The sequence below is a fragment of the Natator depressus genome, chromosome 8 (genome assembly GCF_965152275.1).
Source record: "Natator depressus isolate rNatDep1 chromosome 8, rNatDep2.hap1, whole genome shotgun sequence".
Classification (NCBI taxonomy): Eukaryota; Metazoa; Chordata; order Testudines; family Cheloniidae; genus Natator; species Natator depressus.
In genome coordinates, this window is record NC_134241.1 from 94,693,560 (window position 1) to 94,716,214 (window position 22,655).

Consider the following 22,655-nt stretch of genomic DNA (forward strand, 5'->3'; position numbering starts at 1 on the left):
AAGTTGTGCATAGTTTATAAATGCAATATATTCTTAACTACCTTGCCATACAGTATACTACCAGGGTTCATATGTTCTCTGTGTTATAGAGGCTTGTTAAAAAGTATGTATAAGATTATTGAAAAAAGTATGTCAAAGCATATTTATGTGCTTTCGACCATTATGATTTGCTGTTACTTGACTGTTCTTGGGGGCACTTCTGGTTAGATAAAAAATTATCAAGTGACTTAAAGTAACTTATCTAATTCTATACTCAGTTTAGAAACTTCTCTTCAATAAACCTTGTAAATTTAAACCAAAGTTTGAACAAATTGGTTACTGTTTGAGTTTATTTGAATTTGTCATTTATTCTTACGATCTTCACTTTGTTTTGCAAAAACATTATTTTTTTAAGTAATACTCTGTATAAAGCTGTTCAGTGTAACGCACCACTAGCTATAAATGAGGCTCAATACTATACAAAGACTTGCCTCTAAGGCCTCCTGCTGCTCTCCTTAATGTCAATGGCTAAACTCCTGTCCTCTTCACTGGAAATTTAAAAATCTTCTATAGAAAGGTAGGTCCACCTTTCATTGCTGTCCATCTGGTGCGAGAGACCACAGAGCTGCTCCATACTCAGCTCCTAATAACTCCCTTCTGGGCATAACACTCCAACCGTTTTGCAGACAGATTCTTGTACCCAAAACGGTGCCTTTTATGGACTAAGGGCCGTTCAGTACTTCAGAAGTGTTAGTAACACTTAATAAGATGACTAAGTAGACTTTGCTGCTGAGCTCTAGCCTTCTGGGACAGGGGCTTTGAAAAGTATTTATTACTGTTTATTCCTCCTCAAAGTTCGCTAAGGAGTATTGGCTGCAGCGTGAAACTCCATTTTGCTGGCAGGAAAGCAATCAAGTGAAACACGGGACTGATAATACAGAATAACGGTGAAGCCTGGGCCAATCCTGAAGAATATGAGCACTGTTAATTAGAAGTATAGAGTTTCTTGTTATTATTTATCAGGGAATTATTTACTTTAGACCATAAAAACACCCTTTTATTCCAAAGGTTCTGAAAATTCCAAATAACTCTGGCCCATCACTACTTTACATAGTTATTAGGCTGTAATCAAAAGTGACAAAAGACAGGTATCTTCTAATCATCCCTTCACTCACACTAAAGAGGCAGAGGAGCATGAGTTAAAGTTGGAGGGCCAAATTCTTTCCTGATCTAACTCCAGTGAACCAGGGATGGGATGTTGTTGAATCCCTCCAGACAGCTGTGGGCTTGTGGCCTAACCATACTCTTTTTATTCAAAAGTACATGTCACATTTAATTGTGTATGCAGTGTAATTTTGTAGCCGTGTCAGTCCGAGGATATTAGAGAGACAAGATGAGTGAGGTAATATCTGTTATTGGACCAATTCCTGTTGGGGTGAGAGTCACCCAGAGCTCTTCAGGTCTGCCTAAACCAGAGTTCTGTGTGGCGTGAAGGCTTGTCTTTCTCAACAGCAGATTCTGGTCCAATAAAAGACATTTCTTCACTCACCTTGTCTCTCTCATATTTAATTCTGGAAAGATTTGAGACATACCTTATCTATTCATGAGACAGGGTTTATCCTGGATCCTCAGATGAATACATGCAAAGAAGGCCTTGTACAGTATATTTAGGTAAGATTAATAGCAAACAGTTAAAGATGGAAGTCAATCTTTGTTGCAATAAATGTTGTTGCATTAAGGAGATGGGGACAGATTATTGTCTAGTGGTTAGCAAAGGGCATTACCAATTGTGATACCTAGGTTATAGTACCAGCTTTGCCACTGACTTGCTATGTAGCCTTGGACAAATCATTTAACCACTCTATTCCTCTCTTTATTCATATGTAAAATGGGGATAGTGTTTACTGTTATCTCAGTGGTATCAAGAGGCTTAGTTAATTGATGTTTGTAAAACACTGAGACACTTGGATGAAAGGCGCTATACAGATAAGGAGATTCCTTTTTGTGCTTTCTGTAACTTCTTGACATATCATAGTGTCACCTTTACTGGCAGTTTCTAGTCTAATTTGTAGACTGATGACAAGCTGTAGACAATACCAAATTTGTGCACTTTTGCATCAGTGCCATCATCTGAGAAGCAAGGCAGCTCCCACCTAAAGCATACTGAAGACTGCGCAGTCCCCTTGCCCACTGCGAAGTTCAGGGAGGGATTGGGCCCTCCAGCCGTGCAGCTGTGGCTGAAGGGTACAATTTAGCACAAGGAGAATTAAAATCAGCTGTTTCTCAATTGTGTAAAGTACCATTCTGGCGGGACGAACATAGCCCCAATCCCTATTATGTTAGGTGTGTTTTGAAACGGAACAGCAATGTGAGTAGGTAGTGCAGCCTTAAAGCGAATCCAGTCTTTAAGACAGCAAAAATCTGCAGCTACCATGAAATCTGTTGTCACTCCAATTACAATTGTGAGTACCTCTCTCTCATTTGTTTCCTGTAAAATCAGACAGACTAGGTAAATATATATCTTTTTTAATGAAGCACAATATAGTTTTTAAATGGTTTATATCAAGTTGTTTCCAGTTTCTTATAAACTCCTGATTTCTAAATATCCCATTATTTGTTCCATATGTTCCACTGAAGTCATTGTGAACAGTACAGCAAAAAGTACATAAATAATCTGGTAATTTAACATAAGTTTGTGATTTTACTTAAGTTACTGCCAATCAAACATCATTAGTATAAACTGAAAATCAAAGCAGAGCCAAGACTTGTAATTAAATAAAGGATGATGTACTGAGATGATGAGAAAATGGGGAATACTCATGAAGACTCTGGTGTACAATTGTCATTGTGTTTGTTGGCAGAGAGACAGCAGAAACCTCGAATAGAAGGTATTTTTCACGATGATGACTAGATCTTTGTCAAACAGGTTTGAGAGACGAATCTTGGCACTTGGTATTAATGCATTAGCAGTGTTTGTTTTTCGCTTATATTAAGTATGCAATATAATAAAAAGAATAAAAACAGCTTACTTTGGTGGAGGAAGGGAGGAAAGTAAAACCATCCTCAAAGAGACTCCCGTGAATCTATTGCTACTGAAACTAAGGTGAAAAGGGCAATCTGGTGGAAATCCTCCCTGGTTTTGTAAGAGTCCCACAAAAGGTCATAAATAGAGCTGGTCAAAAAAGTATGTTTCAGGGGAAAAAATTCATTTGTAAAAATTTTTAAATGAAATAATTCAATTTTTTCTTATCCCCCCCGCAATAACCCCAAAATATAAACATGGAAATTGAGGGTGTCAGTTTTTCATTTTTGTCACACACTCACCCTTTTTTTTTCCTTGTTCTCCCTTTTTTTCAGTGGGCAAAATGAGGAGAAAGGGTGGAAAAAAGGAGAGAAGTAAAATTTGAAAACTTGAAACCAAAAAACAGTTCAGCTTTTGGATCCAACAACAATTTTAAAAAATGGATTCGGGTTTTTTGTTGAAAAAATAGACAATTCGAATTCTTTTTTTAAAATCCCAAGAGAAGTTTTGGTTTTGGAAAAAAGGTTATTTTTATTCAAAAATGAAATTTTTTTTACCAAGTAGTTCAGCCACTTCTGTTGGATGGGGCCAAGTTCTACCATACAGCGAACTAACCACTCTCCTGCAGCATTTGCTGGTGTCACTGTAGTTATGGGTCTTCTAGTGTTTCTGTTCTAAGCCCCATTTTTCAGGGGGTTTATAACTTGCCTATAAAAAATTATTGCAGGCTGTAATTTGCCACACAAGCTTTTAGCCTGGGAGCAAATTCCTTCTCTTATTTAAACTAAATTTGTTTTATTGATGTGTCTGTTTTCAGGTTATAGGAAGTAAAAAATAAGATAGAAATCCAGTTGTTTCAGTTGCTTTTTTTATACTCCTATAACCCCAAAATTGCTTTAAACATGTACTAGTGCCTTTGAGTGTGTCAAAATATTAAAACTAGTTAAGAAATTCATGTTTGAACAGTGGCTGCTCTGCATAGTGAATAACCTATATTTAGCGACTTTCATCCCAAATGACCCCAAAGCAACTTCATACATAGAGAAATCTATTTGCTTACAACGGAAGGGGAGACATTGCTAAAGTGGAACAAAGCAGCTGCTCAACTAGTAGCATACAGTACTGTATATTGGGACTGAATTGAATGAGGCCAGCTCATTCAGGTTAGCACCTTTATTCTTGCAAAAGTTGCCCTAGGAGGTCCAGAGCCATATTTTCAGCCACTGCTCTCCCTATTGGTAGGAGCAAAATTTAAGGCACTGGTGTTAAAGTGTCCCATTTGCGAGCTCAGACTTGGACATCTCATTAGCCTAAATTGCAGGCACAGTATTGTGCACAGAAAAGTGGAGATCAGGTGAAGGCTGGGCTTAGAATTTGGCCATTTCTAAGTGCAAGTGATTGGGATTTTGGTTTTGTAGCTCATCTGAATGACAGAACCTCTAGCATCACAGGGACCCTTAACACGATAGTAAAGTCTTGGTTCAGTACTGACTCAGAGGGAAGGGCACCAGCTATTGAAGTGCTAGCACCAATTCCTGCCACACTTCGCTTTGGCAACCATACACCACACAACAGAACCACTAACCCAGAAACCTATCCTTGCAACAAAGCCCGTTGCCAACTGTGCCCACATATCTATTCAGGGGACACCATCAAAGGGCCTAATCACATCAGCCACACTATCAGAGGCTCATTCACCTGCACATCTACCAATGTGATATATGCCATCATGTGCCAGCAATGCCCCTCTGCCATGTACATTGGTCAAACTGGACAGTCTCTACGTAAAAGAATAAATGGACACAAATCAGATGTCAAGAATTATAACATTCATAAACCAGTCGGAGAACACTTCAATCTCTCTGGTCACTCGATTTCTGATCTAAAAGTGACTATTCTTCGACAAAGAAACTTCGAAAACAGACTCCAACGAGAGACTGCTGAATTGGAATTTAATTTGCAAATTGGATACAATTAACTTAGGCTTGAATAGATACTGGGAGTGGTTGAGTCATTATACAAAGTAAAACTATTTCCCCTTGTTTATTCCTCCCACCCACCCCTCACCCCCCCACTGTTCCTCAAACGTTCTTGTTAACTCCTGGAAATGTGCTGGAAACGGCCCACCTTGATTATCACTTCAAAAGGTTTTCTCTCCCCTCACCCCACTGTCCTGCTGGTAGTAGTTCATCTTAAGTGATCACTCTCCTTACAATGTGTATGATAAACACCCATTTTTTCATGGTCTGTGTGTATATAAATCTCCTCACTGTATTTTCCACTTTATGCATCCGATGAAGTGAACTGTAGCTCATGAAAACTTATGCTCAAATAAATTGGTTAGTCTCTAAGGTGCCACAAGTACTCCTTTTCTTTTTGCGAATACAGACTAACACGGCTGCTACTCTGAAACCTTTGATATCTAGGCATTTCTAACACTCCTGCTGTCACCGTGGTATGTAAATGTCTTCCTGGAAACCATGCTGGCTGCTCCTTAGTTTGTGAAATCTGATGAAATTATAGATGGTCTGCATAAAGGTGGTATTTCTTCCAAACTAACCCTATTACCTGATACAGTTTCAGTTTTATCAGAGATTTTACATGCTCTCAGAGACAAATTTTCATGTTTACTTTTTTAAGAACAAAAATGGAAAATAAGCATTGTAAAGTAAGTCTCGCTCTGGTGTTTGTACATAAACAAAAGAAAATTCTGTGGCAAGCCTTTCTGGGCTGTGCTTAGCTCATGCTGTTGTACACAGGTTCTTCAGGGATCTTGGAACCATGTTACGCTCTTATCTTAGGCAACGCAGCTAGCAACATCTATAGGTAAGGTTGCCTAACACTTTCCATTATAAAAACCTGTTTTCAGTTGTGTATAACTTTCATAAGTTTAACCATTCAGGCTGAAATCTTCCATGCTACATTTGCCTCAGGCTGGTTATCCTCTCCCCCCACCCTCCCTTCAGCAAAAATGATTCAGCTATCTCTCAGACTGAGGTTAGGGGAAAATGCGTTGGTTTGCCCACATGACTGTTTTCTTGAGAACCTCTAGTGCAGTGGTGGGCAACCTGCAGCTTCCCGCCGCTCCCACTGGCCGGGAATGGTGGCCACTGGGAGCTGCGGGCGGCTGAGCCTATGGACGGTCAACGTAAACACTGTCTCGCGGCCCACCAGTGGAGTACCCTGATGGGCTGCGTGTGGGCCGCAGGTTGCCCACCACTGCTCTAGTGCCTCCATGGTTTGGAGCAGGGATTTGGAATTTGGCATGGGGGCCACCCTAGAGTCAGGGATGTGCCTTTTGCCTTCCCCATGAAAACTTGCCCTAATTTGGCCCAGATAAGAACATGTGAAATTCTCAGTTTGTACATGCCCAGTAGAGACCTGTTAGAATTTGGCAGCTAAATTGTCTGAAGATTATGTCTGTAATGTTCCATTCCAGGGATGCAGAGCTGAATAGGACTTTCTGTGCAATTGTTTCTCCCACCAACCAAGGGCCACTGTGCAGGAATTGAGCCCAGAGAAGAGAGCATGGTTGGAAAGGTGAATAGGAGATTGAAACAGAGTTGTGGGGGAGACTGAGACAAGGAGTCAAAGGAATAGGGGAACTGGGCTGATGAGCTGGAGGGGAGAGGGACTGGGACATGAACCGAGGGCAGACTGGGATGAAGACATGCTGGAAGAGCCAAGGGCAAAAGCTATCAGGCTGCAGGGGACAAGGGCAAAAGACTCTGTGTCCACCATAGTATTCTCCCCTCCGAACCTACAATAGAGAACCAAGGATTCCCAAGTCTTAGCATTTTTCTGCTGTAAGCAAATATCTGTGCAATCTACTGGCAAAGTGTGCATCTCATCTCCCGCAAGTGTTTGATGCACCCAGAGGATGACACCCTGCTACTCCTATTGCTTACTCCTTTAGGTCAAGTAGCTGAAGTCTGTGCCATGGAGCTAAAGGTTCTAGTTCTAGTTATGAACTATGGAAAGCAATATGAATCCCCATGATGGAATTTCTGGTTTTCAGTTTTAAAATAAAAACCACAGGAAAGTACATTAAAATAATATTAAGGTTGCAAAGTCAAACACCCAAAACTCAGGAAATGCCAGAATTAAGGTTGCTCATATTCAGCCCTCTTGTATGCTTTATGCTACAGCTGATCTAATTTTTTTTTCATCAAAATGTTTTTTCAACTAAAATTGGCTTTTTGGCTAAAATAAATATTTTCATGGAAAAATTTCATTTTGCTTGAAATTTTCTGGGGGGTCTTGATAAAAAAAACCCCCTGAAACCAAAAAATTTTCAGTAAAATATTTGCTTTCCTGTAAAAAATTTCAATTTTCAAAACCAAAACTGAAAATTCTGCTGAAAATGCTCCCCTTTTTATTTGTTGCATTCACTTGTTATGTTGCACCTACAACTTAGATTGTAAGGTCTTTGGAGCAGGGACCTTGTCTTTTATATTCTATAAAGTATCTAGCCATTTTTTGGCATTGTAACAGAAAATAAAGTAAATAATAACACTAATTAATATAGGTTTCAGAGTAGCTGCCGTGTTAGTCTGTATCTGCAAAAAGAAAAGGAGGACTTGTGGCACTTAGAGACTAACAGATTTATTTGAGCATAAGCTTTCATGAGCTACAGCTCACTTCATCGGATTAATATATAGAGTTAAATGTGTCCCAGTTTGTGAGAAATGGTGTTTGCTATTAGATGTGAGAAAGCATCTGGCTTTCCCAGTATGTGTCTGCATTTCGTTTGGCTCTGAAATATAGCAAGTGTTTTTTCACAATCTAAGCCAATGTAAAAGTAATAGTATTTGTGAAAAAATGCATTTTTGAAACAGCATTCAGAATGCTTTTTTAATATCTTTTGGCAGTGTATGTAGCTGTGTTGGTCCCAGGATATTAGATAAACAAGGTGGATGAGGGAATATCTTTTATTGAACCAGCTTCTGTTGGGGAAAGAGACAAGATTTAGAGCTTACACAAAACTGTTCTTCAGATTTTATAATACCTGGCATCCATACTACTGTAATCTGAAATAGCAAAAAGAAAGATTGGCATTTAATTCGTTGTTTCACTGCTAGGGCCTTGCAGGTGGATTTATTAGACATTTGAAACCAACACATACTGTTGAAAGCCTGGTTACACCTTTAACTTCTGTAATGCAAACATTTGGCTCATACTCACAAGGTAACCCCTACTCCCAAGTTAGTCTGTTGTTTTCAGACTTGAATCCTGCATGTGAATTTTCACAAATACTTAAGTATTAAGGCAGAGCACCAGCTCTTCTATAGTTAAGGTTGAGAGGTACTTTCTGTTTCAGGGACTGCACTCCTAAGTGCTCTAAAATCCACATGCCTACTCAGATTGTCTTGAATTTACAAAATCATAAGGTTCTTATCACTTTTTTCCCCCTGCACACCTGGAGCTGTACTGTGGCTCTGATTGTCCTCAAATTGATCATAGTCACTTGAAATTTATCTCAGCTAGTGCATGGTACCCACTGCCCCTTTGGGCAGGCAATATTGAAATGTTATTGAAGGAAGAGTTTGGCTGTCCAGAATGTTGTGTGCCAGACATTCACATGACACAAAGATTGAAATCCGCATGTGCAGCAAGTTTGGGCAAGAGGGCTTGAAGACACAGTAGCTTGGTGGATCAAAGGGACCTGCTGTCATTGAACTTGAGCTACAACTATACACAGTAAATTCAAACCCTACCTTTGGAAGAAATCTGAGAATAATTGGTAGACACCTAGCTACTAGCCACCTCTATTAATGGTTGGTTATTTTACTTTTGGGAATTGTGCCATGCTAATTTGTACAGCTAGTTTGGAAGGGGATCTGACTATTTTCTGGAAGATAATAAATTACACGTGCTCTACAGAGATATATGAGATGGCTGCTGGGCATGTTGCTACTTTTCCACCTTGGGGGTTACTGTAGCAGATCAGCAGCATGGATTCAGAAGTTAGCATTGATGAAGCAGAGGGAAGTTGAAAGTCAGCTAGGTTAATGTTACCCATCATAACACCCCCACACCACTTTCATATCCCACCACACTGCTGACAATCCACAAGAGAAAAAAATGCCAGGGCACTGCTACTGATGCATGCTACACAGCTCAGTGTTGCTATGACGCAAACTCATCCCTCAGGTACACATGCATCTGTTTCCTTTCATCACATACACAAGGTGAGAGGCAGGCAGAAGCACTTAGACTCTCCCTCCCTTTACCAGGGGCAGGGCCCCCACCCCAGATTGCCTCATATGACAATCACAGCTCTGCCAGGTTTCTCCACCATTCAATACAGCTATGCCTAACACAGTGAATATAGCTGAAGTGCCTGGGGGTGGATGTGCCAGATCTAGGGAGGGCAGAGTTAAGGCTGCATTTGATGTATATCTTAACTCTTTTTTTCCTGGTTTTCAGAGGTTTGAGTTTTGCTAAACTTGACAGTCTGGAAGGGCATGAGATGCCCCCGGAAACCTTAGCTGCTCAATGACGTTTTTTGTCAGTGAGTATTAGAGGAATACGTAATCCCGGCCGAGAGCGAAGCACAATCTTGTGATGTGGTATCTGGATGCACTCTCCCTGTAACTGCAGGGTGTGAACAAAGTGGAGAAACTTTAGCAGTAGTTTTTATTTAGCTCAGCAATATGCAATTTCTATTCATCTACCATGTAAAATTCAATTACAAGAAAATAATGTGTTTATTTGAAAATGTATGTAACTTTACATCCAAATGATGTGCCTCTCCTACCAAGTCATCACTGTGGCCCTCCATGTCACAAATGTTGGGTACTCCAGGAATATGATGCAAGTTTTGCTTTGCAAATCATGCATGAAATGAATTTGCATGGAATTTAGGAAAGAACATGCAGTAAATCTCACTGTCTGGATTAGAAAAGCCCTAGTCCAGATTACTATACATGTAAGTATACAATGCACATTATGACTTAAAATTCGAATTCTAGAATCCTTTTCTTCTCTTCTTACAAAGCTATTATGAAGGTGCTTGTTTTCTCATGACACTATGACAAATACACATGTTGTACTCATGAAAATGCCATCTTCTGAAATCCATATGAATTAGAATAATAATGATCTATAATAATAATAAATAAATATATTATTATTTGTAATAAAAACCTTTTCTCACTGGATCCCAAAGTGCTTTACAAACATTAAATCAGGAATCAATTTGGCCTTCACTGGAATACAGGCATGTTTTAGTACTGCATGGCAGATTATCAGTTTCAGAGAAGTGAAAAATATTATGTATATGTATGTAGACAAAATTTAATTGCACAAACCAGAATTTGGGCAGGACACTGGGGCTAGTTGAAAAGTGCTGTGGTTCCTTTCATGGAGCAAATCCAGCTGTCCTTACTCTGAGAAAACTCCCACTGAGATGGACTGGATTAAATGACCACAGCTAATCTGGATCTCCCTAACTTGCATTTATTTATGCATCATACTTTTCTAAAGCTAATCTGCCTTACTTGAAAATGGTCCATAATTTATACCTGTTCTGCTATTATTCCTCCACTGCGTAAAAGTAAAATAGAAACAAGCTCTTATTCAACTTGCTTTCTTGTTCCATATGTCCTGGTTGTCCAAATAAGTAAATGCATACAGCTGAATCTGGCAACCATAGAGTAGCGATGAGTAGTAGCTATATGTTTTTGATCACATCCCAAATAACGAAGTCATATGTCCAGTATTTAATTAAAAGCAGAAAATTCGATAACAATTAAAAAGCTGGAATGCAAAGCCTTAGGAATGGTGGCCAGCCTGATACTTTTAACACACCAATTGACAAGTCTTGCTTTACAGCTGCATCTGGGACCAGTCTTTGCATTTCCTTTATCTCTTTAATTCCTCTTGCATGGAATAAAACAAATGGTAAATGAAAAACAATGGCTTATTGTATTCATCTACAGACATGGTAATTCAAAATGATTGCTTCATAGTGGGCTACAGTCATAAATATGTGCATCTCTTTTTCTGTCTTTTACACATAAATCCACTGAATATTTATGTAGAAATTATTAGGTCAGAAGGAAGTGAGATCAGCCAACTAGAGAGGCACTCAAGCTGCATGCATGTAATGGGCCAAATCCTTATCCCAGATCCTTTGTCACAGAACAGAGCGCCAGAATCTAAATTTTCATTTTAAAAAAATGTGTTTCTACCTCTCATGGTGGCAAAAATGACCTTGAAAATTTGAACCAGAAAGAAAGATCTGAGCTTTCCTAAGCCTCTAAAGCATAAATACCATCGACTTCTAGATAGACCTGGAAGGTGATTTGATAGACCAATTAACTATGTTGTATGGCGTCAGATGGGATTTTCAATTTCAACCATAAACAGAACATCCTGTGACTGGCAGAAGGGGAAATACTTCAAAACACTGCAAGAAAGATGCACTTTTAAAAACATAAAAATGCATCCTGTAATTTTTATATTTACAAAAATAATTTTCTAGACCTTGAGCCAAAAGCTAACAAGATTTTCCAGGTTGACTTGATTCTCTCACCTGAGTGACCCAGTAGAAAGCACTTAATATTGCCTCATTTTTTTAGATATCACATAAAATTTACATAACGTCTGCATTGCAGGTTGGTGTCCACTTAAAGGATGAAAGTATAAAAAGGAGTTGATTGATGATATAAATGATCCAGTGCTCTAAAACACAGAGACTTTAAGGTGCATGTGCTAAAAAGTACAAACTTTTCCAGTTACGAGTACTCTGTGCACAAACAGAATATAAAGTCCCATGCACAACAGTAGATCAAAGAACAGCAGTAACTTTATGTTTCAGTTGAGAACTGTTTCTGACAGATCACAGATACATAGCAATAAGTTCCTTCATGGCTAAATTACCAGTTATTGAATGGTGGCCAACAGCAAAAAGCAGGTCATAATGACATTTCTTTATTGTGCTGAATTACGTGTTTTCATTATCTTGTTTATTATCTCTATTATTATATTGCCATTTTGCTCATAGGTCATTTCCATAGTTTTGTAAGGGCACAAAAATTGGCCGCCATTATGCACAGGGTTCACCACTTAACAATTTTTCATAACTCCCCAGCTAGCATAAAAAATGCTTTTTGACCTATTGTGCTGTTCGGCTTCTCCTCCCCACCTCCAAATTCGCCTTCCCAAATATTAGCATATATTTGGAGCTGACTTGTTATGTTTGGCATGGAAATCACTCAAATGTTTGTTTGTTGTCATTTTAAGATATCAGATGGAATGCCAATGGGGTTGCATCTGGGATGGCTGTGTCGACGGTATACTTAAAAAAGCAATCACACTAGTTAAGGGGGGAAAGAGCAAATGTAATGGGAGTAAGAGACGGGTGCCGTTGTAACTCTGTTCAGAATGTGTGGATTTTGAGCATGTTGTGGTATTCTGTCAGTGGCAAGCTAGTTGTAACTGGATTTATGTACAAAAAGGATAGGAGAGCAGTTTTGATGATTACCCATCCACCCTTGTCATATCCATGACCAGAGGCATGATAACTCATCTGGTTGAACCAAACAGAATTCATGTAACTTTTATGGTTCCACTATGAAAAGTGACTGTGTAAAACTGACATTGTGAGGCTCCATGTTTATGCTCTCTCAATGATTCTCCATTGAATGCTCTTGGTATATAAGCAAAAGGATGTTTTTTCTAGCTGCATGCCCTGCAATAAACTCATTCGGGGCTCTGAGAGCCAACCCAGTTTCTTTCTTCCTCATCACCTGTAATGACGGTTCTGCAGGCCAAACTAGGGGTTCAGTTTCACCTATGCAACCCCATTATCTTCAAATTATGATGCATTGACACTGATACATCTCTGTGGGCTCCAGTAGAGTTCTTCAGGAGTAAGTGATTGGCCCTGCAACTAATTCTTGATAAATTGTGAAACTAAAACCTCATTCTCTTAATGATGCCCAAGATGGAATGCAATCCAGCCCCCTCTCTCATAGCTCATGCGCTCTACATATCAAAGAGGAGTAAAAAGCAGCACAAGCTTATTGTAGTCACTGCAGCAAGTGACTGGGACTGAATATTCACAGGGAGCAGTTCTGTTGGGCAATAAGATGCCATTTTCACATAGTTATTTTTCAGGGTGGAGCCACATGTTATGGCATCATTCAGAAAAAAGTGTGAGCTCCTGGGGTCTGGCCAGTTCTGAGGCTCATCTGACATAACCTTCTTGGTGGAATCCAGGAGCTGAATGATTCCCTGTACTAATCCTTCAGAAAATGTTTTTCTATTCTATTCTGTTCTATATAGGTTCTTATACCACGCTCATCACGGTAGCAATTGAGTGCCTTCCAGTAGTGCATTAAGCAACGCGACTAATATCTGTCACATATTGTTTGTTCTCTCATCCTCTCCCCACGGAGAGAAGCATGTGCAATGAAAGGTCTTGTTTTTGTAGGATGTTGCTATGTATTTATGTTAGAGAAAGCAAGGTCAGAAAAATATGACGTACACTTGAGGCAGATGGTAGTGAGGTTTGTGGTGGCCCTCCCTTTCTGGGGGAGTCCATTCCACAGTCTTGCACTGGCCCTAGAGAAAATTCCGTCATTAACATAGACAAGCTTTACCCTTGCTGCAGAGAGTTCCACTGGGCCAGTTGTCAACCGGGCTCTTCATCCTGGAGCTTTAGGCTGTCTTGTAGATACTCTGGGTCCAGGCCATGGAGCGCCTTGAAGACAAAGACAGAGAACTTGAAGTTGATTTAAAGTTCTTTGAGAAGCCAGTGTAGAGAGCAGAGGACAGGTATGATGTGCTCAGAGTAGCCTGTGTCAGTCAGGAAATGCACTGCAGTGTTTTGTACCAGCTGGCATTTCCTAGGCTCTGAAGGCTTCGTGCCTGGGTATATCACATTGCTATAATCCAGCCGAGAGGTGATGAAAGCATGAATAACTGAAGCCAGGTCAACATCTGCTTGAATGAGATAGTCTCCTAAGCAACCAGAGATGACAGAATTACTCATGCACGCTGCTATGTAAGAGCATCCTCCCAGCCACTGTTATACATACAAATAGTTCTCATTTTTCCCCCAGAGACACAAGACCCTGCAGCCCATGATGCTTGATCAGATGATCTGGTTCATATGGGTTACAATGCAGAGTCTCAACTGATTTTCAAAAATGACCGGACAATAGGGAGAAAAGAGATGATGTTACCTTTGGGGGTTTGGGGTTGTTGTTTTTTTTTACCCAACACAGTTAGAGGTGCTCCTCACTTCTGCCTGTATGAAAGGGCGTTTCACAAACTCTGTTGTTCACTAAAGTTTGGTGCCTGTGGCTTTGTGGTGTGAGCGCACAACATGTCTGTTTTAATCTGCTAGTGCAATCCTTTGTGGTTGAGTTTGTCCTCAGTGCTGTTGTTTGCCAGGACTTGCTTTAACCCAGAGAGCCTGTGAGCTGTACTCTTATGTTTAAGGGCTGAGATTTTGACATGGTACATTTTGAGGGAAAATCATGGATTAGTCATGGTAAAAATGTCAAATGTTATAGAGAACCTAATGAAATCATGAAAAGCTGGGGTACGTTTTGTACTAACAGACAGTGGGTACTCAGGTACGGGCATGTGTTTTGTACTAACCAGACGTAGCTTTGTATGTTAAAACTAATAATACATACATTTTTCTAAAAAGCATTTTGGGGGCACCTTGTACCCTTTGCACCCCATCAGCCCTTAAAGGCTTAGACCTCACTGTACAAAGAACTTCATATTTAGTGGGCACTATACGCCCCACTGGGTCCTCTATATTTGCCCCTTTTCCCATGCTGTCCTGTGCTGTCGTGATTTCCTCATGGTGGCATACAAAGAGAGTGGGCAAGCCTTAGGGGAGCTTCCTTCAGACCCCACTGTTCAGATGCTTATCTAAAACTTTTGAGGTCTTCTCCCTCTCCACACCATGTCTTTTCCCCCTCTCCGCCCGTCTAACCAAGTTCATCTCTTTTCCTCTTCATTCTCTCTATCTAATCTCTCCTAGTCTGATCCTCTGATCATAGTCCTCTTCCTACACTTGTACAGTCAGCTCTCTGGCTAACCTCTGGTCTATGCCCACTGGTTGCTATTCTCTTCTCTATCTTTCAAAAGCTTCTTTCTGCACCACGACTGAACCCAGAGTCTGAGCTATCACCAACAAGTCCTTAACTGGGAGATTCCACCAAATCCATAGTGCCATCTCCTCTGGTCTGGCATTATCTGCGACATCTCATACCTGGTAAACCCAAAAGAGCATCCGCTGTCAAAGATCCGGCAAGCTATCAGCAAAGTAGAGGGGGAATTGTTGGTGGCAGAAGAGATATAGGGGAGGGGAAGAATGCTTGTCTGAATGAACTGAGCCTTCAGAAAAGTTTATCTTCAATTCAGAATGTTTATTTTTCCAAACCAGATTGTCTGTCTCATGATCCTTGCCACACAGTCTGGTGACCACATCCCATCCACGTTGTTGCTGTTGATTAGCCTAATGGGCTTGTTTTGGAGCTTACAGGGAATGCTCCATTAAAACTTAGTAAAATAGGTTCAGCTTTTCATCCACCCCATACTCCCATTTACCTGCCAACTCACAGCTCGCATAATTTACTCAGACTTACTCATGTCCAAACACAGAGGGTCAGATTAAAGCAGCACAGCAGTTTGAAATGGGAAAGATCTTTTGGATCGTGTAGTCTATCCCTCTGCAAGGACTGGGTAAGGAAACCGATATTAGAATATAGGAATTGCCATACTGGATCGAACCTGTAGTTCATCTAGTCCAGAATCTTGTCTCCGACAGTGGCCAGTACCTGATGCTTCAAAGGAAGGTGTAAGAACCTGGGAGCAAGCAGATGTGGGATAATCTCCCTCCTACATTGTTTCATCATGATCTCAAATAGCTAGAGATTGGCTTAAGTCCTGAAGCATGAGGTTTGCTATCTCTTCCAAAAACATTGTTATAATTATTGATAACTCTGGATACTCTTGTTATCCATAAAAATGTCCAATCCCTTTTTGAATCTTGCTAAATCGTTGGCCTCAGTGACTTCCTGTGGCAGTAAGTTCCACAGTCTAATTATGTGTTGTGTGACAAAGTATTTCCTTGTACTGGTTTTGAATTTGGCACCTTTCAAATACATTGAATGTCCCCTTGTTCTTGTGTTACAAGACTGAGAAAACAGATGCTCCCAGTCTGCCATTTCTAGACCATTCATTATTTTATATCCCTTAATCGTGCCCCTTCTTATTTGTTTCGCTTTTAAAATTAAATAATCCTCGTCTTTTCAATCTCTCTTCGTCTGCCTGTTTTTTCTCTGCCCTGTCATATTGCCCTTTATCTGAGCCAAAAGGCTGCATAGAATTGGGTTGTAAAACCTGTCTGGTGGGAGGTAGTTATGCTGTGGAGGAAACACTGGCTCCCAAGGGGAGGGAGCAGCAACCCTGTTGGTGACCCTTCATGAGCTCTGGAGAGGACCATGTCTAGCCAAGATGGAGATTCATTTATTCAACCAATCATGGAGGTCCAGTAGGGTCCCTGAATGTGAATAAGAAGGAAGAATGGTGATAGAATGCTGGAGAAAAGTAGTGATCATTTGGGCTGTGTATTTATCTTTGTAGGACTGGGGTACTAGGTTCATGGAGGGTGGAAAGGGCCATTCTGAGTGTCCATCTCTCTTTACTCATAGTGCAACGGGCACTCCTTATTGGCTAAAACTAGTTCCCACACAATGGGCATGTTTTTACTTAATACATATTTCAAGACGAATGAATCAGGGCCATATTCCAAGGCCAACTATTTCCTTTGTAGGCTTACATACGTCTAAGTGATGGCTAGAGATTGTACTGTTGTTGATTCACACACTATGATTTTGTCATTATGGCCCTAGAGCCAGCAGTTCATGCATTCTGCTCCCTGTAGACATTGGCACAGCAATATAAGGAGCATGGGAGAGAACCTCTACAGGACAGATATGTCTTCTCTGGGGGTGCAGGAGGGTGTGTCAAGGCATACATGTCTACTAGGGGATGTCATGTTCAATCTGGGTAGGAGATAGCTTACTCTCTCCCTGCTTTGGCATACTAAAGGCTGGCTTTAATAAGATGAATCTCCAAGCCCAGGAGTGTTTTGGAGACACTCAAATCAGAGGGAACAGTGCTGCTCTGATGGTCTGATGTCATGTAGTCGGTGAGGTCATGTGCACATAAAAAATCATGAGAACAGGAAGGACTACTGGAGCCCACCATTCGTGCCCTTTTATTTTCTTTGCTTACATTTTCCAGCTGCACATTCTCCCTGTTTCTCTTCAGCGTCTCCATAGTTAGGGACTAATGAAAAAGGCACTGGCCTCCAAGCTGAAGTATGAAGGAATATTTCATGTTCTGGCATCTTGCAGTAGAAGAATACAAAGGGCTGGCAGAGGGAACATAGGTTTTTTTTCCCAGTTCAGATCATCTGGAAGGAATGGGTGATGAAGGTTAGCTACCTCCGTGGCTGCATCTCCCCCTCTGTTGACTCCTAGAGTTCCTGGAGTTAGAATCCGTGGGATGGGGACTGCACAAATGGGGAGTAGATGGCCTCATGTTCAGTGGTGGGTGTTGAGGGGGGGAGGGCTCCGCTGGGGAGAACGCCTCTTAAAGGAGAGTCCCAGGGCAGCTGTAGCCAGCGGGAATCCCTAGGCTCAGGACCATGCTGCAAAGGATATGGGGCAGGGTTGCTAGGGAGAGAGAGCGTTAGGCGGGTAATCCTGGTTTTCTGTGGATCCCTAGCATCCTTCGGCTTTTGAGGTGTGTCCCCTGGCTCATTCTGAGGGGAAGCAAACTGCTTTCACACAAAAGAATGGTCAGGGAGTCCTCACAGAGCTCTCTTCCCCTTTAGCTGCCTCCTACAGGTTTTACCACAGGAACGAACTAATGGGAGCAACCTATTTTTTGGGCAGTACCATATACGTTCTCACAGCCCTGTACAAACAATCCACACAGCACTTGGACAGACCTACAAGCACGATTATCTCTGTCTTACTGTTGGGGGCACTGAGATCTCAGAGGGATTAAGTGATTTACCCATAGGAGCTGCTACTTCTTACATTGTACTTCTCCAGTTGCCCTTTAAGGACCTAGTCAGACTCTAGGAAGGGACTTCAAAGTTTGAGTGTAAAAGCCAAAACAGAACAGGTGACAGGTAAAAGGTGGCTTTGCTGAGGGGTGAGGGTTTGGTATTTTTGGTCACTACTTCATTCCACGACTCCTTCAAGTAACACTGGCAGAAAGACAGTGGTTATTCCAAACCCACCCTCCTGCTGTTATGTACATAGTACACATGGGGAACAAGAATCCCGCATCAACCAGCATAATTTGAGAATCAGTAGCTAGGTTAGTTTTAGTTCACTTTAATCTGAAAATCGTCATGTAGTTATTTGAGGGTTTGTTTTTCTATAGTTCCTCTACCTTATATTCCCCACTGATATGGCAGTGGCATGGTTCCATTTGGCAGAATAGCATGCTGGAGGCTTTGTCGGATACATTTTCCATTAAAAGGTCAAAAAGATAAAGAGGTAAATAAACACTCTAATTGTAATATATGCAGCTGCCTTTTGACAAGCTGAAAGAAATAGACAACCACCTCAGAGTACTAGAATTGTATCTGATGTCATGACCATAAAGCTGACCCAGTTTTCAGTAAGCTTAAATGTTGTCTTAAGAGCTGAACCTGTCCTACCTACAGATAACCTCACTAATCCCTCCTGGACTACTCACTCTCATCAGCCTCTTCATTTCCAAACAACTGCTCTCAGTCTTCCTTGTGTGCCTTGTACTCAAGAATTAAACTCCTGTGGCTGGCCAGAACAAGTCAGGATCCGAGATCCAGGAACTAAAATACTCAGTACCAGTTTGCATTTGTCCCATTCTGCTTTAGTCCTCCTTCTCTTTCAGACCATCCAGCCATTTATCCTAGAGTTTTCTATAGGGCCCATTGCTACTGGATCTAAGGCCCTGCTCCTGGAATTTACAAAGCACAGATGGACTTCTGCATCCGCGTGGACTCCCACTGAAGTCAAGCAGTTGATTTTCAGAAGTACTGCTCCATTGACTTCAATAGGAGTGGTGGGTCCTCAGTATCTCTGAAAATCAGGCTAGCTCTAAGGCACTGATCCAAAGCCCGTTTTAGTTAATGGAGATGCCCATTGACTTCACTGGGCATTGGATCTAGCGCTAAGTGCTTCCCAAGTACCATCTGCCAAGACATCACATAGTGAAGGCTCTCACAGCACATGATGACCCTTTCCTTGCTTCCACATTTGTGTGACTGGGGGGATTCTTACATAGGAAGAGTGAACAGAGTGACCTCTCTGTATTTGTCTATTCATTTGTACCTGGAAGGTGTGAGTTGTTTCGGGGGGGGGCGGGGATTTCTGCTAAGGGAGAAAGGGGTATAAATGTTTTGAAAAAGATTGATAATAGCAGATGGGAAATGTCCTGATTATTTACTGAGTGTGAAGGTTTGTTTTTTGTTTAGAAGAACTCACTGTGGTCATGTAAATTAGCATTAAAACAAAGCAAGCTGAGCCCCTGAACTCATCTCTGAAAAAGTAAAACAAACTGGTCGTATTGCTTTTCTTGAAAGCATTTTGTTCAGTGAGGCCACACACAAACAAATCCAACCTACAGGCCTGATTCTGTGACTCTTACTCCCATTGAGTATCACTTGCCTGAGAAGTATCTTTGAAGTAAATGGGAGTGGATAAGTACCTCTCAGCATGATGAGAGGTTGCAGAATTGGGCACAACGTTTGTGCAAAAGCAAGCTTAAACTAATGGGAGAATCTGAAATGAAGCTACTGGGGGAATTGGATTGAAAAAAAATCTTTTGAATGTATGTAAAATTAAGAGGGAGATCTGGACATTGGCCACAGAGTGACATAGCCAGAGATTAATCACGAATGTATGCATTTTATTCTCATCTTGATGTATGAGAAGTATGACTGTGAGTATATCTTTGCTTTTCTATAGCACTTTTCATCCAAACATCTCAGATTATGCTATACCCATTAATGACTGAAACCTAACAACAGCCCTGAGAGGTAGAGCGGTATTAATATCCCCATTTTACAGAGGGTGAACTGAGGCACAAGTATGTTAAAGTTTAAGGCCCAGACTTTTAAAGCTATTTAGTTGTTGCTGCACTATGTCACATTGCCTAACTGATTTAGGAGCCTAAATCTCATTTACTAAATGGATTTAGGCACTTGGGAGTCTAAATTCCATTGCTGAGGGCAGCAATGCCTAAACAGCTTTAAAAATCTGTGCTTAAATATTTAAAGGCTTAATTAAAATTCACAAATACACAGTTGTGCATACCCAGACTGGTGCCTGTACCTTGCATGTGAACTTCAAATAGCCTAATTCCTGCACACATGCATGTAGTTTTTGCACCCGAAGACCCATTGGGGCCACTTCAAACAGGCTCACAGGAGTCTGAAATTTTGCCTGTATAGGTGTGAGGCTATATAAAACGTGTGAGCAGGTGTTTATACCCGCAAAGCGCTGGAGCATGTGTATGCACATCCAGTTTAGGTGAAGGACTGAGTTACTTTAAAGGAAATGCAGGAGCAGGTGGGCCGCTTGGCATTTTCCCAAAGATAGCTTAAAGGAGATGTACCATATTGTAAGGAACCTGTTTTCATGATGTGTGGATACAACACTGATTCAATGTTTGTGTTATATTTCAGAGCGGTAGCCGTGTTAGTCTGTATCAGCAAAAACAACGAGGAGTCCTTGTGGCACCTTAGAGACTAACAAATTTATCTGGGCATAAGCTTTCGTGGGCTAGAACCCACTTCATCGGATGCATGGAGTGAAAATACAGGAGCAGGTATAAATACATGAAAGGATGGGGGGTTGCTTTACCAAGTGTTAGGTCAGTCTATTGAGTTAAATTAATTAACAGCAGGATACCAAGGGAGGAAGAATAACTTTTGAAGTGGTAAGAGAGTGGCCCATTACAGACAGGAAGGTGTGAGTAACAGTAGGGAGAAATTAGTATTGGGGAAATTAAGTTTAGGTTTTGTAATGACCCAACCATTGCAAACTGGATACCATTAGATTTGGCCTGAATAGAGACTGGGAGTGGTTGGGTCATTATAAAATAGATAAATTTGTTAGTCTCAAAGGTACAACAAGGACTCCTCATTGTTTGTGTTATGTGGTTGTATCTATCACTTGGAGGGTTCGATGGGAACATCACACTTATCAAGCTATCTGGAGATTAAGTTTCTGGCATACATACATTGGGATATGGCCAATATTTGCAATTTGTCGCTGCTCTAGCACTCCTGCAAAATTGCTTTCAGTAAAACTGCAGTTTGGTTAAAGAAGACTCTTCTGTTATGTTTAGTGCTGTAGCGAGTCGGGTTCTGATTCTCCATTGCCTTGCACTTTGTGCAGTCATTTACACCAGTGCAGAGTGTGTGTAATACACTTCAGAAACCGGAAGTGCTTTTACACCCACTTTGTACTCACTGTGCACAGATTTAATTAATGACGCAAGGTGCAGGGCAACGGAGACTCAGGCCCAATGAGTTTGGAGGTGAGCTAGAAAAAAGATAACTTGAATTCAGTAAGTGCTAAACTGACCTGCACAGGACGGAGAGAAATTTCTCTGAGCCTCTGCAGAATGCTGCCAGGACAACAAGTGGCAGCATGTTCCCCCAGATCAAGTCCAAATGAAAAGCATTATCTCACCAGAACAAAGTGAGGGGATGCCACCCTTTCAAGCAGCATTAAACTGCCTTTTCCAAATTAAAGGATACATTGTACCAGATAGGCAAAATTCTGAGTAGAGCATGCAGCAAATCTAGAGCACCCTGGAGCAATACAGCGAGGCAACATCCCTTGCCAGTATTCCTGGTGCATATACTACACCTGGCAAATTCCAAAGGGCTGTGGTTCTCCTTTCAGTGCAGTGTGATAAGGTTAGGAGGAGGTAACCATTTATTAATTAGTATTATTATTTAGTTGTATTACCATAGTGCCTGGCAGTCCCAAGCAAGAGTGGGATCCCATCATGCTGGACACTGTACAAACATATAGGAAGAGACAGTCTGCCCAAAAGAGCTTACAGTCTAAACAGACAAAAGACAGAAGAAGGGTGGGAAGAGAAAACAAAGAGGTGAAGTGACTTTCCCAAGGCCACACAGCAGGTTAGTGTCAGAGATGGGACAGAACATAGATTTCAGATTCATAGATTCTAAGGCCAGAAGGGACCACTGTGATCATCTAGCCTGACCTCCTGTATGACACAGGCCAGCAAACTTCCCCAAAGTAAGTCCTAGAGCAGATCTGTTAGGAAAACATCTAATCTTAATTTAAAAATTGCTAGTGATAGAGAATCCATCATGACCCTTGGTAAGTTGTTCCAATGGTTAATTATTCTCCCAGTTATCAATTTATGCCTTATTTCCAGTCTGAATTTGTCTAGCTTCAACATCCAGCCATTTGATCATGTTACACCTTTCTCAGCTAGATTGAGGAGCCCACTATTAAATATTTGTTCCCTAATCCGGTGCCCTGCCCACTAGACCACACTGCCTCTCACTTGGCTCATTTTCAGATCTGGCTGCTTCCACACATCCAGGTATCTTAGCTCCCATCTCCAGTGC

The 22,655-nt window shown here is 41.1% G+C and overlaps 1 protein-coding gene across 1 annotated transcript in view; it reads left to right on the plus strand.

Annotated features, from left to right (window-relative positions):
• GLIS1 (GLIS family zinc finger 1) overlaps positions 1 to 22,655 on the plus strand; it is a 266,617-nt gene that overhangs the window by 174,661 nt on the left and 69,301 nt on the right. The window lies entirely within an intron of this gene.